Raw genomic sequence first — 15,016 nt, 5'->3', positions numbered from 1 at the left:
GCCCCAGGCGTCCTACTTTAAGGACTTTCAAATTACTCACGGGAAAGTACAGATTCGGACACATACTCTAAAGCCTGCAATCCGGGTACAAGATGAAGCGAGCTATCAGAGTTTCTGCCAGAACTGGACTGTGTAAGCGGACAGGAAGGTTAGGGCGAACCATCACGCGGTTTGCCTCTCCGCCCTACTCATGAAACCTTCTGCCCTCCCTTTCTGCCTCACCCCGAGACCCTCCTGCGGGCTGGCTACATCTCCTAGATGCCTTCACAACGGGACTGGCTTTAAGTGGGATTTTTTACTCTAAGTCCTCGTCTCTCTCCCCACCCTTAGCTCCGAGCTGTGTGTCCTGGAGTCAGACGCTCCCAGCCCGAACCCAGACTAAACCAGCTGGATAAGGAGTGTGCACGGGAAGAGCCTACTGGCGGATGACATTGAACGGCACAGGGTTCATAGTGAGTTAGACACGCGCGTTCCTGGTCTTTGGGAGCACCCAGGCTACAACAGGACAGGCGTCGAGGAGACGGAACGGCTGGCGACATACGGGAAGGAAAGACGGTGAGGAGATCCAAATTGTGAGGGGCACCTGGCTGGCTCAGTCGCAGGTGCATGGGACTCTTGATCTCGGGATTGTGAGTTTGAGTTCCATGCTGGGTGTGGAGATGACTAAGTTACTTAAATAAATAAATAAACAAACAAACATTTTAAAAAATGAAAAGATGTATGTTGTGAAAATCAGTGTGGTCGTCATGGATGACACTTCCCATTTCCATTCTTCCTAACCCACTTGGGACCTCAAACATCACCCTGTGAGGGGGCGCCTGGGTGGCTCAGTGGGTTAAGCATCTGCCTTCAAGTCAGGTTATGATCCCGGGGTCCTGGGATGGAGCCCCACAGTGGGCTCTCTGCTCAATGGGAAGTCTCTTTCTTCTGTGCCTCCCCCTCCCCCGCTCCTGCTTTTCCCCCCTCAAATAAATTAATGAATAAATAAATCTTTAAAAAACAACAAACAAACAAAATCACCCTATGAGGGGGACTCCTGATTGTCTCTCTCCTGACTTACTGCCTTACTCAGCTTCTGCTCAGAAACCTGCGGGGCGCCTGGGTAGCTCAGGTCACCATCTCAGGGTCCTGAGATGGAGCCCCGTGTCAGGCTCCCTGCCCAGCAGGGAATCTGCCTCTCCCTCCGCCTCTGCTGCTCCCCTTGCTTCTGCTCTCTCGAGCTCTCCCTCTCAAATGAATAAATAGAATATTAAAAAAGAAAGAGAGAAAGAAACCCATGATCGTGCCTGCTACCTCTCTGCTTGAACATCTCACTCTTCAGGACAGGAATTTGCCAAATTCCCCCCTCCCACCTCTCCCAGCCTCTCCTGTCTCTGTTTTTCTGTGCTTATACCAACCCTGGATATTATTTTAGCATTTACAGATTGTGAAACCTGTCCTCACACTTGAGCTCATTACTTTCCCAGCTGCCTAGGCTTGGAACCTGTAGCAACAACATTAACTCCTATTCCTTTACCACCCCTTTCCTCAAATTTACTACCTGTGTCCTTGGTTTGATCTACAAATAGGGTGATTGTCGTTATTCTTTTCTATTTTTTTTTTTTTGAGAAAAAAGAATGATCTCGTTTATATATGTAGAGAGAGCCAAAGGGTTTTTGGAAACAGACATCTGCCACTGGGCTTTAGGCTGTGTTACATATTTTTAAAAATTATTAAAATAATTAAATTATTAAAATTTAAATTAAAATTATTAAAATTAAATAATTATTTATTTATTTGGGGGCACGGGGCAGAGGGAGAGACTCTTCTAAGCCCACTCCACGCTGAGCGCAGAGCTGATGCGGGGGCTCGATTTCACGACCCATGAGATCATGATCTGAGAGGAACCAAGAGTCAGTTGCTTAACTGATTCAGCCCCCCAGGCGCCCCCTGCCGTGCTGCAAATTTGAAGAGGGGCCCCAGCGAAATGTAAGGCTTCCCAATACAATGGACCATACATGGGTTCTTTAAGGCGATTCTCCTTTATGGATCTGATGCACATACAACATCCACGTCTTAAATCCAATCTGATTTTCGAAATAAAAAGTAGCATGAAGGGCGCCTGGGTGGCTCAGTGGGTTAAGCCGCTGCCTTCGGCTCGGGTCATGATCTCAGGGTCCTGGGATCGAGGCCCGCATCGGGCTCCCTGCTCAGCGGGAAGCCTGCTTCTCACTCTCCCACTCCCCTGTTTGTATTCCCTCTCTCGCTGTATCTCTGTCAAATAAATTTTTTTAAAAACCTTAAAAAAAATAGCATGAATTATGCCTCTCATTTATCATCATGGCAGTGGGTATGAGCCCACCAGACTGATCCCAGCTCTAACCCCTGCCCACTGATTTTTTTTTTTTTTTTTTTTTTGGTTGGGGGATATTTTGCTGCTAGAACCCTTCCCAACAGCGTGAGAAGTCATGTTACATTCAATATCTACATTTTAAATCAGAGAGCTAACCAGAAGAAAAGGACTAAACGCAATAGAATCTGGGCAGAGGAGGGAAGAACCCCAGGCGGACCGAGTTGTAAGAGAAAGGCAAGCCGGTGCCTAGAAGATGGATTAGTTCAGACAATCCCCAAGGAAGGAGATGGTTGGAAGGATCCTGTGAACTGCGGTGAGGACAGCGGCCAGCGCAAAGGCGAGTGTGGGCAGCCCCAAGCAGGCTTCGCTCACTCAAGGAGTCTCACAGAAAAGGCAAGCAAAGAAAGGGTTTCAAATATTTTCTTAACTGTTTCAAAAGTGCTTCAAATATTTTCTCAAGTGTTTTGAATATTTTCTTAACTTGGAAGCTCTGCTTAGTGTAAAGCATGACAAGGGAAGGGGGGGAGAAACGAAATTACTGATAACAACTTCTAACAATAGAAAATTGTAATATACTGGGTTTACAGAGGTTGTACTCTTAATTTGCTTCCACACCAGATTCACACGACTATCACATCCACAATAACGTAAATTGTATAACAAACCATATGTTTATCGATACATTTCAGGAGCAATTCTGAGCTCATAAGACATGCTGTGCTTTGACTTTTGCTAAACTAATCTTTGATATATTTGGACAAAATTCATTCAGGTACCCAGATTGTGTTTTATTTAACATCAGCTCACTTCCCCCTTTCTCTTGCTTTTGGAAAACTCCCTAAAAATCCATTTGGCTGTTTTTGATCACTTTAAAATCGTTAAAGTGTTTCCTTTTTTGTCGGGGTGGGGGGTGACCAGAGGGGCGGGGGAGGCAGATGCATTTTTACACTCATAACTGAACAATAGCTTTGTTTTAATAACTTTGACATGTACTAAATTTGGTTGTAGATGAAGAATAAGCCCTTATGTAAAGAAAGCAGATTTCGAGTGTCTATATTTGTGAATGTTTTAAAAATGTCTTTCTTTAGAGATCCAATGCAGTCTGTTACTTTTCTTTAAATATGTTACTGTCCCTTTGCCTATGGCCATTGCATTCATGATTCACTGATGACTTGATTCTATAAACAATACAATTTGAAAACCACAGGGGCTCCTGACTGGCTCAGTCAGCAGAGCATACGACTCTTGATCTCTGGGTGGTAAGTTCAAGCCCCATGGGGGGCATAGAGATTATTTAAAAAAAAAAAAATCAGAAGCTATGTTATGAGTCATTATGAAGTTTTAGAAATGATTAGACTCTAGGAAGAACTCAAGGATACTTCCTGATATGAATTTAGGGGACTAAGGCATAAATCTTCACAATACTTTTGGCTAAAGGAGAAGAAAGGAAAAGCCTCCTTAAATCATAAAGTTTGAATTACAGAATAATTCATTATTAAGAGATACTCAGTTTTATTGCTTAATACATATACAGCAACTTGAACTGGTGACTTATCAGGGCCGCCAAATATAGGATCTCTGTTTGATCGGAACTGGTCCCATGATTGCACACCTGCTATCACCCAACATGGCTTCCAAGTGAGTGGAAGTTGGGGCACGCATACCTTTCTAAAACTGGGACTCTCTGAGTCTGTTACTTTAATTACTGCCTGACCTTTAATTACTGCCTGACCTTGAAATAGAACCATAGTTACATGGTGATGGTGCCAGATTAGGTTTCCCACTACGGGAAGAGCCTCCCTCTGCAAAAGCCCAGGCTGTTAGGCTCCCCTCCGGCCCCGCCAAGGCACACCTCCCTCCTGGAGACCCAGAGCCCAGGAGGGGGACCCCAACTATTCAGAAAGAACTTGAGTCACCTTGAACACAAGAATACTCCTCCCCTCGGGGATCCTGATGAGGTGCCACTCTCCCTGTGAATGAAAACAATCTTCCTTCACAAACAGCTTTTTCTTCTAGAAAATGTGTCATTTTACCGAGCAAATTCTGCCCGTGTGCCCTATCCCACACCACACCATGAGTACTGTACCTTCAGACCGTGAATGTCTTTTAACAAATAACCTCTTTACAACAAACTTGTAGCTCATCACACAAGTCCCAGAGTTTTTAAAAAATTGTTTAATCAACATCAACTTTAGGTTAATACTCTCATGGCCTGCCTTTGTATACTTAAACACAATTAAGTGTGTTTTTGCTCTATTATATTTTACGTTTGGGGTTTTTAATCGATCAGTCTCTGCTGTTGAGACAATATTGAGTCCTGGCACTTTCCTTTTTTTTTTTTTTTTTTAAAGATTTTGTTGATTGATTGATCAATTTGAGAGAGAGAAATTGAGTGCCAGCAGGGGGAAGGGCAGAGGGAGAGGGAAAGAGAGAGAATCCCAAGCAGACTCCAACCCCAGCACAGACCCCCATCAGGACTCTATCTCACGACGCCCACCAAAACCAAGAGTCAGACGCCCAACCGACTGAGCCACCCAAGCGCCCCGAATGCTGGCACTTTCTAAGACTAAGAGGACAACCGCGTTCCCAGAAGCTCTCTCTCTCAGGTATTTTTCTTCTCACAAAGTCTCTATGAGTTTTTCTCAGTTTACTGAGACTCAGAGAAGGAAAGTGCACATCCCAGAAGGTGTTGCAGCTGGTGAGTGGGTGCATGGATGCTGGCGAGGCACTTTCCAGGATGTCAGCAGTCCCTTATAACACGGGGTCCATTGTAAACCTGATAAGCGGGTCTTCCATGTTTCCGTGTGGAGGCTGGGAGCACCACGGGAAGTGGACAGGACTCAGGACAGACCCCTCGTAGGTCCTTGGGGATCGCTCTATCTCCCCACGCGTGGCCAGCAACTGCACTCGAGTTGGTCTGTCACAGTGGAATCCGCTACTTTCCTTTGGCGCCTGCAAATCTCCCTCTGGCCAAGAGGATGCCACGAGAGAGTCTGCTAGATGTCCATCGCAAATCATGGCATGTGGTACACAGCCTTTCCATGTATTTTTAAACTTATCTTTGAGAAATCTATAAAAATAACTGCAGTGAGTTTGGTTGTATCTTTCATTTGTTCCTTTCCACAGCGCGTACTTACCATCTGCTATGTATGAATTTGGAGGTTTTGCCGGGAATTAAAATCAAACAAATTCGGCTTCCCTGTCTAGAAAACATTCTTCTCCTGTTGGATTTTGGCATATTTGGTTGCTACCTGTTTTAAGTTTGTGAAAAATTACTGAGAATGGCTCAGATTACTTTCTGATAGCACCACGCGATGTGTTTCGTGTTGTTTTGAAGTTAAAGTGACATGGGTTTTTTTGTTAGAAACATCTCTGCCATTCCTAGTTCTGCTAGAAAGACATCTTTCTCTTGGAATACTATTTTAATGCCCAATTTGTACTGGCTCTGGGATTATCTCTCTATAAACAGAGTCAAGGGACTTTCCTCCTCACTCACTTTTATCGTAGATACTCAGCACTGAAGTAAGTGTTCTCTGTACCTCTGAGAGCTAGAGTGGTTGCACTCCGTCTTCCACGACACCCAAGAATGTGAGACAAGTCTAAGTTCAAGGGCAGACTTACAGTTCTTATTTTTAGTCTAAAGTGTGTCTTGGGTGATTTCTCTTCAAGCTTTCTTGTCAGGTGAATGCTTATAGAAAGCAAGTGAAACATAACAGCGAAGAGCTGGTGTTTTGAACTCCAGATTTCTGCGAGTTGAGTGTGAAGTCTGCTCAGCCTTGCTGGCTGGTGTGGAGCTGCCCCCGAGGGACCCGCGGGCCCAGTTGGATTCACTTCAGATGCCAAAACCACTTCCCGGATCCCTGGCTTCAGCAGTGCCGCATTCCTGACGGCACTTCGCTCGACCTAATGGACGGAGGGAATGTGATTGCCAGATGACGCCCCATCCTAAATCCAACCTGCCTACCATATTCTAACGTCTTCAGTGCGCACGGAACCTGCAACGGGCTCATTCCAGAGTCTTCTTTCTGGACCAAAGAGGCTGTCCTCGCTGGGAGTTTGAACAGGTGCAGAGCGAAGCCACAGCTTTGCTTTCTTATTTCCAGGCGCCGGCTGAGGTAGCCCTGCCCAGCTGAGAGGGCTCACGGTTGGCAGGACAAGTGGGAGCTTTGTCTCTGGCGTCAATCTTCCAGCCTTCGTGTCATCTGATGTATGTGGCCAAGAAACCTTGACCAAGGACAGCCGAGGTGTGTGCCAGTGTCCTGAGTGCCTAAAATGAGCAAAACTCTGCTCCGGGCTCTGCGAAGGGCCTGTTACATTTGCATGATGGGCCCCAAGGGCATCTGAACGACAGTCTAGGTGTGCCCTTCGTCCTACATAGGGGACTTCCGGGGTGGTGGTCTGTGTGTGGCAATGTGCCCTCCCCTCTGCTGGGCAGTGGCCCCTCGACTGTCTGCAGCTTTCTAGCTAGTTCTCATCTCCCTGAGAGGCCTGCCTGAGCCCCTGATCGAAACCAGCGATCGGCCCCTCCCAGCCACCCGCTCACATCACCTGGCTTCTTTGCCTCCTGACACGAATCACAATTTGTAATTAGGTGTTTGTTCGCTAGCATGTGTATTTCCAGCTCATACTTGTTTATTATCTCACCAGCTCAGGCACCTTCTGTCTGTTCCCCTTTTTCCCCCTTTCTACTGTATCCCCAATGCCTAACATCCAGGGCCCAAGTGGTACAGAGTAAGTTCTTAATAGATATTGAACTAATAAACGAGTCCATTATTATGAGCTAGCTCCACCGAAATCGGCTGATGAGAGCCTTTCCTTTCTTAAAGCTTCCTTTTTAAAAAATGTGTTATAAAGTTGCATTTGTTTCATTATAAGATTTCATCAGTCAACCACTTTTAAATTGGTTTGGGAAAAATTGTTCAAACCTGAACTCCAGTATCTACTACTAGACCGATGGGTTTTTCAGAGATGGTGGGTGTTTACTAAATATCCCCATTCCCTTATTTTCTATGTGGCTTGTTCTATTATCCAACTTACCTCTCAGTTGGCAAGAACCACAGTCTTGAGGGTGCCTGGGTGGCTCAGTCCGTTGGTTAAGTGTCTGCTTTTAGCTCAGTGGTGATCCCAGGATGATCGAGTTCCATGTCCGGCTCCTTGCTCAGCGGGGAGCCTGCTTCTCCCTCTCTCTTTGCCTCTCCCCCTGCTCATGCTCTTGCTCACTCTCTTAAATAAATAAATAAAATCTTAAAAAAAAAAAAAAAGAATTATGCTCTCTAGAGCAAGCATTCACCCTGAGGGCAGTGGGTGGTGGGGGGAACAAAATAATGTAAGGGGTTCGGGAAGAAAATACTGGAACTTCCGTTTCTATACTTTTATCTACAGATAAGAAAGAAATTAAGCTTTATGAATATTTAACGTATGTTTTGACAGTGGTTCATGTATAAATTTGTACATTCATACATTCATACATTCATAAGGAGTACATGTTTACACATTCACATTTTTTTGCTGATAAGGGTTCTTAATTTAAAAAGTAGAAGCCGGGACGCCTGGGTGGCTCAGTTGGTTGGACAACTGCCTTCGGCTCAGGTCATGATCCCGGAGTCCCGGGATCGAGTCCCGCATCGGGCTCCCAGCTCCATGGGGAGTCTGCTTCTTCCTCTGACCTTCTCCTCGCTCATGCTCTCTCTCTCACTGTCTCTCTCTCAAATGAATAAATAAAATCTTAAAAAAATAAAAATAAAAAGTAGAAGCCACTAGACAAGCACATCATGTTTGTGTGGTTCCCTTGAAGGCAGGGATCATGGCTAATACTTTTTTGCATTCTTCAGACAGCCTAGCATAGTGATTGGAGGACACAGAAAGGTGATGGACAGCTATTTGCTTGATTTTTTTTTTTTTTTTTCTGTTTGCTTGATTAATGAGGTCAAAGATCACAGGTGCTCCTCAGTTCAGGACAATTAACTTTTCACTGGAAAAAAACAAAATCAGCAGGTGGTACCTCTGGCCTGGGCTTAGTTCACTGTATCACTTTGAAACACTTAGGCTCAGTCCTAGGAAAACAACTGAAAATGGAAATTCCGTTGAGAGTGGATCCTTAGAGATATCTCGGTATATAAAGGGCAGAATATTCCATATTTACGGGGCTTTCCCTTCAGGGTTTCATGAATCAGAGAAGCTGTGTCAGTCCCCTGACTGAAGCATAAACCCACTTAAGGGGCCCCTGGTGGCTCAGTCGTTAAGCCTCTACCATCGGCTCGGGTCATGATCCCGGGGTCCTGGGATCGAGTCCTGCAGGGGCCTCTCTGCTCCGTGGGGAGTCTGCTTCTCCCTCTGCCTGCTACTCTCCCTGCTTGCACTCTGACAAATAAATGAATAAAAACTTAAAAAACAACAAGAACAAAAAAACCCCACTTAAACGGGCAAACATAATCCCAGAGGCTCATGGAAGCACAGGCTTTTAGTTGTTACGTGTTGGAACCTGACACGCTTCGCTTACATATTCCAAGTGGTGTGCAACTCACTGCCTGTGTTGAACGACTCCCCTCATCACAGGACTTAACTCTGCTCTTCCGTAACTTCTGTCCACAGGTCTCAGTGCCTCCCAGCTCTAAAAGACCAACCCTCCTTCACACAAATGTTTCCCAAGGGCTAGAGGAATGCTTCTGTCTCTGATGGGTTTTTATGCGGCAGCCTAGAAATCCATAGGCTTTTCAAGTTTCCATAGCCAGTGTCTTTAGTCAGTTCACATGCTAGTTCTCCTCCTTGAAATTGATGTCCAATTTGTCAGTCTACCCCGGAGTGCGGTGCCTAGATCTATATGTAATTATCAAGACATGGACGAGGGCATGTAGGCCAGGCACCCCCGCTCCCCCGCTACAGTTTCTCATAATGCGGAGAACTAACTGGTGGTTGCCAGTGTGAAGGGTGAGGCACGTGAACAGATGAAGGGTCTTAAGAAATACAAACTTCCGGTTAGAAAATAATAAGTCACAGGGATGAAAAGTACAGCCTGGGGAACATAGTCAGTCATAGTGTAATAACGTTGTATGGTGGCAGATGATGACCACATACTGTGGTGAGCGTTGTGTAATGTACAGAATTGTCAAGTCACTACGGCGCACAATGGTTGCCAACTAAAAAGGCAAGGAAAGGGGCACCTGGTGGCTCAGTCATTAAGCATCTGCCTTCGACTCAGGTTGTGATCCCAGAGTTTTGGGATCAAGCCCCACATAGGTCTCCCTGCTTGTCAGGAAGCCTGCTTCTCCCTCTCCCTCTGCTTGTGTTCCCTCTCTCTCTGTGTCTCTCTGTCAAATAAATAAATAATCTTAAAAATAAAATAAAAGAGCAAGGAAAAGGGAATGATGGACCTTTTTTCCACTTTCTTTCCCCAAACAAAGAATTCGAATTTTCGTGGTAGTGTGGACTGTAAAGGGGAAAAAAATGCTGTAACTTAGAACATCAGCTATTTGCCCACTCTGTTCACTTTGGATCTTTATCATTGAGCACGCAGCCTGATGTGTGTTTGCAGACAGAGGGGACGGTCCCTTTTGCATTCTTCTCTTTTCTCTTTACAGTATCGTACATGCGCATTTTGGTATATCAGCAGAATCTATAAACTTATCCTTTTACTAGCAACATAACATTCCATTGTCTGAATGTACCATAGTTTGCATAACCTTTTCCCAATTTGGGGCATTGGGTTGTGTCTCGTCTTTCCAGTTATGAATGGTGTTACCGTAAAGGTCTTTCTGCTGTTTGCTTTCTTTTCTCTTTTATGTATTTCCTTGTGGTATATTCCAAAAAGGGGACAATTGGGTCAAACCATAGGAATAGTTTTATAGCTCTTTTTATATATGCCCAGACTGAGGTCTGGAGGGGATAGATACTTTTTCAAAAGTACCAAATAAGACAATGGGACCTGGAGAATCTGTAGCTTAACTGGAAATGTTGGTCTGCGTGTTGCCACAGACCCCCTTCTATGTCCCCGACCCTTAGCTCTTGCCATCTACATGTGAGAGAGAGAGCATTAAAGACCAACACCATCAGTGGCCCTCTCTGTTTTACCCAGAAGTAGACCTTGCATCTTTTTTCTTCTTCTTCTTTTTAAGATTTTATTTATTTATTTGAGAAAGAGAGCATGAGCATGAGGCAGGGCAGAAGGAGAGGGAGAAGCAGGGAGTCCGAAGTGGGGCTCGATCCCAGGATTCTGGGATCATGACCTGAACTGATGGCAGATGCTTAACTGACTGAGCCACCCAGGTGCCCCTCTTGCTTCTTTTCTGTGAAAGAATTTTTATCTCTTGAGAGGTGTTTGCAGTATCTGATCCAGATTCTAATTCCAGTGTTGGCACCTCCTTGCTGTGTGCCCTTAGATAAAACATTTCACCTCTCTGAGCTTGATTCCTTCCTCATTTTTTTTTCTTTAAAAGATTTTATTTATTTATTTGACAGACAGAGATCACAAGTAGGCAGAGAGGCAGGCAGAGGGAGAGGGGGAAGCAGGCTCCCCGCTGAGCAGAGAGCCCAATGCGGGGCTCGATCCCAGGACCCCGGGATCATGACCTGAGCCGAAAGCAGAGGCTTTAACCCACTGAGCCACCCAGGTGCCCCAATTCCTTCCTCATTTGTACATGAGATTAAATGATAGTCTCTACTCAGGATCTTGAGAAGATAATCTATACAGTGCTGGGCTACTGTTGTTACCCAAGACCCACTTGTTGTGAGGGGACCGCAGGTTTTTTCTTTCTCCTTTGTACGGTCAAGGGTCCAGCTCTGTGCTTGCCCCATGGTTGGTAGACAGATGTCTATTGTGGAATGCATGGATTATCTTCACGCCTGATCCTGATTGCTAGTGTGGAAAAGTTTGTGAATGATATATGTCATTAACCTCCACTTGAATTTTTGTAGGATGTGCTAAGTTTGGGGCCTGTGCTTTGATTCATTCACTGAGTCTAATATATTCCTAAAGGAAAAGTATCTCCAGTTTTTCAAGACCTCCAAAGGTATAAGACTTTGTAGACAAGATGGGCTGGAAGCTTGATGAGAGAGGTCAGAGTAAACTGTTTCCGAAAGCTGCTTCCCCACAAGGCCCTGAGTCTCCAAGTCTCCAGGAGGTTTACAGTATGTCATGGTCTCTGAGAGGGACTGGGATGATGTGTTCAAGACCTGCCTTGCCTCTCTCCAGTATCCTTCCTGTTATGAAGAAGGACCCAAGAAGTGAGATGATGCTTGTGTAGGCCACCCCCACTTCCACTGGGTAGCAATGTCTTCCATTCTCCAGTGTCCTAGGTGAATAATGGCCACAAATTCTTGCTACTTCTCCCATTGAGGGGTAAGGCCTAGTGCCCCTCTGGTGGGAGCTGAGCTGGCCTTTGTGACTTGCTTCATTGGGAAAAAATGCTACACAAGGGACATTCTGGAATTTCTGAGGCAAGGACATAAGAAAAATCACAGCTTCTACTCAGATCTCTTGGAACACTTTGTCTGGGAGCTCTGAGCTACCATGTAAGTTGTCGAGTACCTTGACACCCCATGCTTTAGAGGCCAAATGAACAAGCTGTTCGGCGAAGCCCACCAGGGCTCCAGACATGTGAGTGGAGCCATGTCGGAGTCTCCAGATGAGGCCACCATCATCTGACCTCCCTGACTGAACTCAGCTGATGCCAGGTGGAACAGAAAAATTGTCCGGTTGAACTCTCCTGGCTTCTTGACCCACAAAGTCATGAGATGGAATGTTGTTTTAGGCAAGTTCTGGGCCAGTTTAGCATGCAGCAATAGGAAAAGGAACATAAGGGTTACCTGGGAGGTGCTGAGGCTTGACTCTGTTGCATTTCTTTCCCTCGACTCTGCTCAGCAAAACTTGCACTTGGATTTGTGATCGCCCTTCTCACTCTTTGGACTAAATACCAGAGGCCATGAGGAAGTCATTGACGTCAGTTGTTCCATTCGACAGGATTCCCCAAATGTATTTTTGGACCACAGTCTATTATTTATGATCCCTTGTTGGATTTTATACACAGATAGGCCAGGAGGAGTGAGCAGTATTCCAGAAACCCAGCAAAATGGACTTTTCTGTTGTATTGAAAATGGAAATGACAAAGCAAAAATTTCTAGAGCTGCTCCTATTCAGCCAGAACCCCTCCAAGTTGGGTGTGGAGTGAGTATGACAGCCCCATTCTGAGAGTCTCAAATCTTAAATGAGGACCTGCTTAGAGCACCCAGATATCTAGGAAAGTCCATCAGTGCACCTTCTTGACTGTTTTCAACCGTCTTTAGGTAACCCAGGAGATTTTATTTGAATTTATTTAAATTCTTCAGAAGGTTAAAAATGTACATTCCCTTGCTGTTGTTTGCATGTACCACACAGAGAATCTTAGCAGGGCCCAGACACATAGGAAGAATCCAAAGGACGAAAGAACTGACATTTTAGTTTTCAGGTTTCTCCTCCATGATAAAACAATTATTAACTAAGAAATTAATCATTAAGGGTATTAATGGACTTGGCCCAATTGGCCGCATTGCTCCTTACCCAATGGAGCCGATGAACTTCTGGCCTTGCCCATTAGCCTTGATGAACATAGATGCAAAAATTATATTAAAAAAAAAAAACTATCAGACTGGAATTCAACAATACATTTGAAAAAAATCACTCACTGGGGTGCTTGGGTGGCTCAATCAGTTAAGCATCTGACACTCAATTTCGGCTCAGGTCATGACCTCAAGGTGGTGAGATCAAAGCCTGTGTTGAGCCCCACACAGGGCACTGAGCTTGCTTAAGATTCTCTCTGCCTCCTCTGCCCCTCCCCACCTGCTCAGGTGCACGTGTGTGTTCTCCCTATCTTAAAAAAAAAAAAAAAAAAGTCATTCACGATCAAGCAAGATTTATTCCTGGGTTGCAAAGTTGGTTGAATATTCATAAATCAATCAGTATGATACATCACACCAATAAGACAAAGAATAAGAACCATATGATCATTTCACTAGATGCAGGAAAAAGCTTCTGACAAAGTACAATATCTATTCATGATAAAAAACCCTCAACAAATTAGGTTTAAGGGAACATACCTCAACATAATAAAGGCCATCTACGAAAAACTCACAGCTAACATCAGCCTTAATGGGGAAAAACTCAGACCTTTTCTCCTAAGGTCAGGAACAAGACAAGGATGTCCACTATTATCACTTTTATTCAACATAGCACTGGAAGTCCCAGCCACAGCAATCAGACAACAAAGAGAAATAAAAGGCATCCAAAGCAGTAAGGAAGAAGTAAAACTTTCCCTATTTGCAGATGGCATGATACTATACAGAAAAAATCTGAAAGACTCCACCAAAAAACTGTTAGAATTGATTTTAAAAAATTCAGTAAAATTGCAGGATACGAAATTAATGTACAGGGATGCCTGGCTGGCTCAGTTGGTGGAGCATGTGACTCGATCTTGGGGTCATGAGTTTGAGACCCAGGTTGGGAGTAGAATCTACTTACAAAATTTTCTAAGAAAAAAAATCAATGTACAGAAATCTGTTGCATTATTATACAGCCATAATGAAGCAGCAGAAAGGGAAATTAAGAAAACAAACCTATTTATAATTCTATCAAAAATAACAAAACACCTGGGAATAAACCTAACCAAAGAGTTAAAAGACGAGTACTCTGAAAACTATAAAACACTGATTAAAGAAATTAAAGACAACACAAAGAAATGGAAAGACTTTCCAAATCATGGATTGGAAGAACAAATATTGTTAAAATGTCTATAAAACCCAAAGCAATCTCTGCATTTAATGTAATCCTTATCAAAATACTAATAGCATTTTTCACAGAACTAGAAGAAAGAATCCTAAAATTTGTGTAGAACCACAAAAAGACCCTGAATAGCCAAAGGAACCTTGAAAAAGAAGAGCAAAGCCGAAAGCTTCACAATTCTGGACTTCATGTTATATTACAAAGCTATTATAATCAAAACAGTATGGTACTGGCACAAAAATAGGCCCATAGATCAACAGATGAGAATAAAAAAACCCAAAAATAAACCCATAATTACATGGTCACCTAATCTTTGACAAAGCAGGAAAGAATATCCAGTGAGAAAAAGACAGTCTCTTCAACAAATGTGTTAGGAAAACTGGACAGCAATGTGCAGAAGAATGAATTTGGACCACTTTTTACACCATATGCAAAAATAAATTCAAAATGAATTATAGACCTAAATGTGAGGCCTGAAACCCTAAAAATCCTAGAAGAGAACACAGACAGTAATTTCTTTGATATTGGCTGTAACAGCATCTTTTTAAATGTGTGCTGAGGCAAGGGAAAAAAAGCAAAAATAAACTATTGGGGGGCCACCTGGGTGGCTCAGTGGGTTAAAGCCTCTGCCTTCAGCTCAGGTCATGATCCCAGGGTTCTGGGATCAAGCCCCACATCAGGTTCCCTGCTCAGCAGGAGGCCTGCTTCTCTTCCTCTCTTTCTCTGCCTGCCTCTCTGCCTACTTGTGATCTCTGTCTGTCAAATAAATAAATAAGATCTTTTAAAAATATATATAACATTGTACATTAACTGAGTGAGTGAAAATAAAAACTTAAAATGCTTAAAATGTGCCAGACATTGAGCTAAGCATCTGGGATGCAAGATGACAAATTTACAGGGAGGGGCTCACCATACTTAGTAGATGCTCAATAAAA

This window comes from Mustela erminea, chromosome 21, assembly GCF_009829155.1.
Source record: "Mustela erminea isolate mMusErm1 chromosome 21, mMusErm1.Pri, whole genome shotgun sequence".
Lineage (NCBI taxonomy): Eukaryota > Metazoa > Chordata > Mammalia > Carnivora > Mustelidae > Mustela > Mustela erminea.
The sequence above is the reverse complement of the archived record's forward strand: the minus strand, read 5'-3'. Positions refer to the sequence as shown.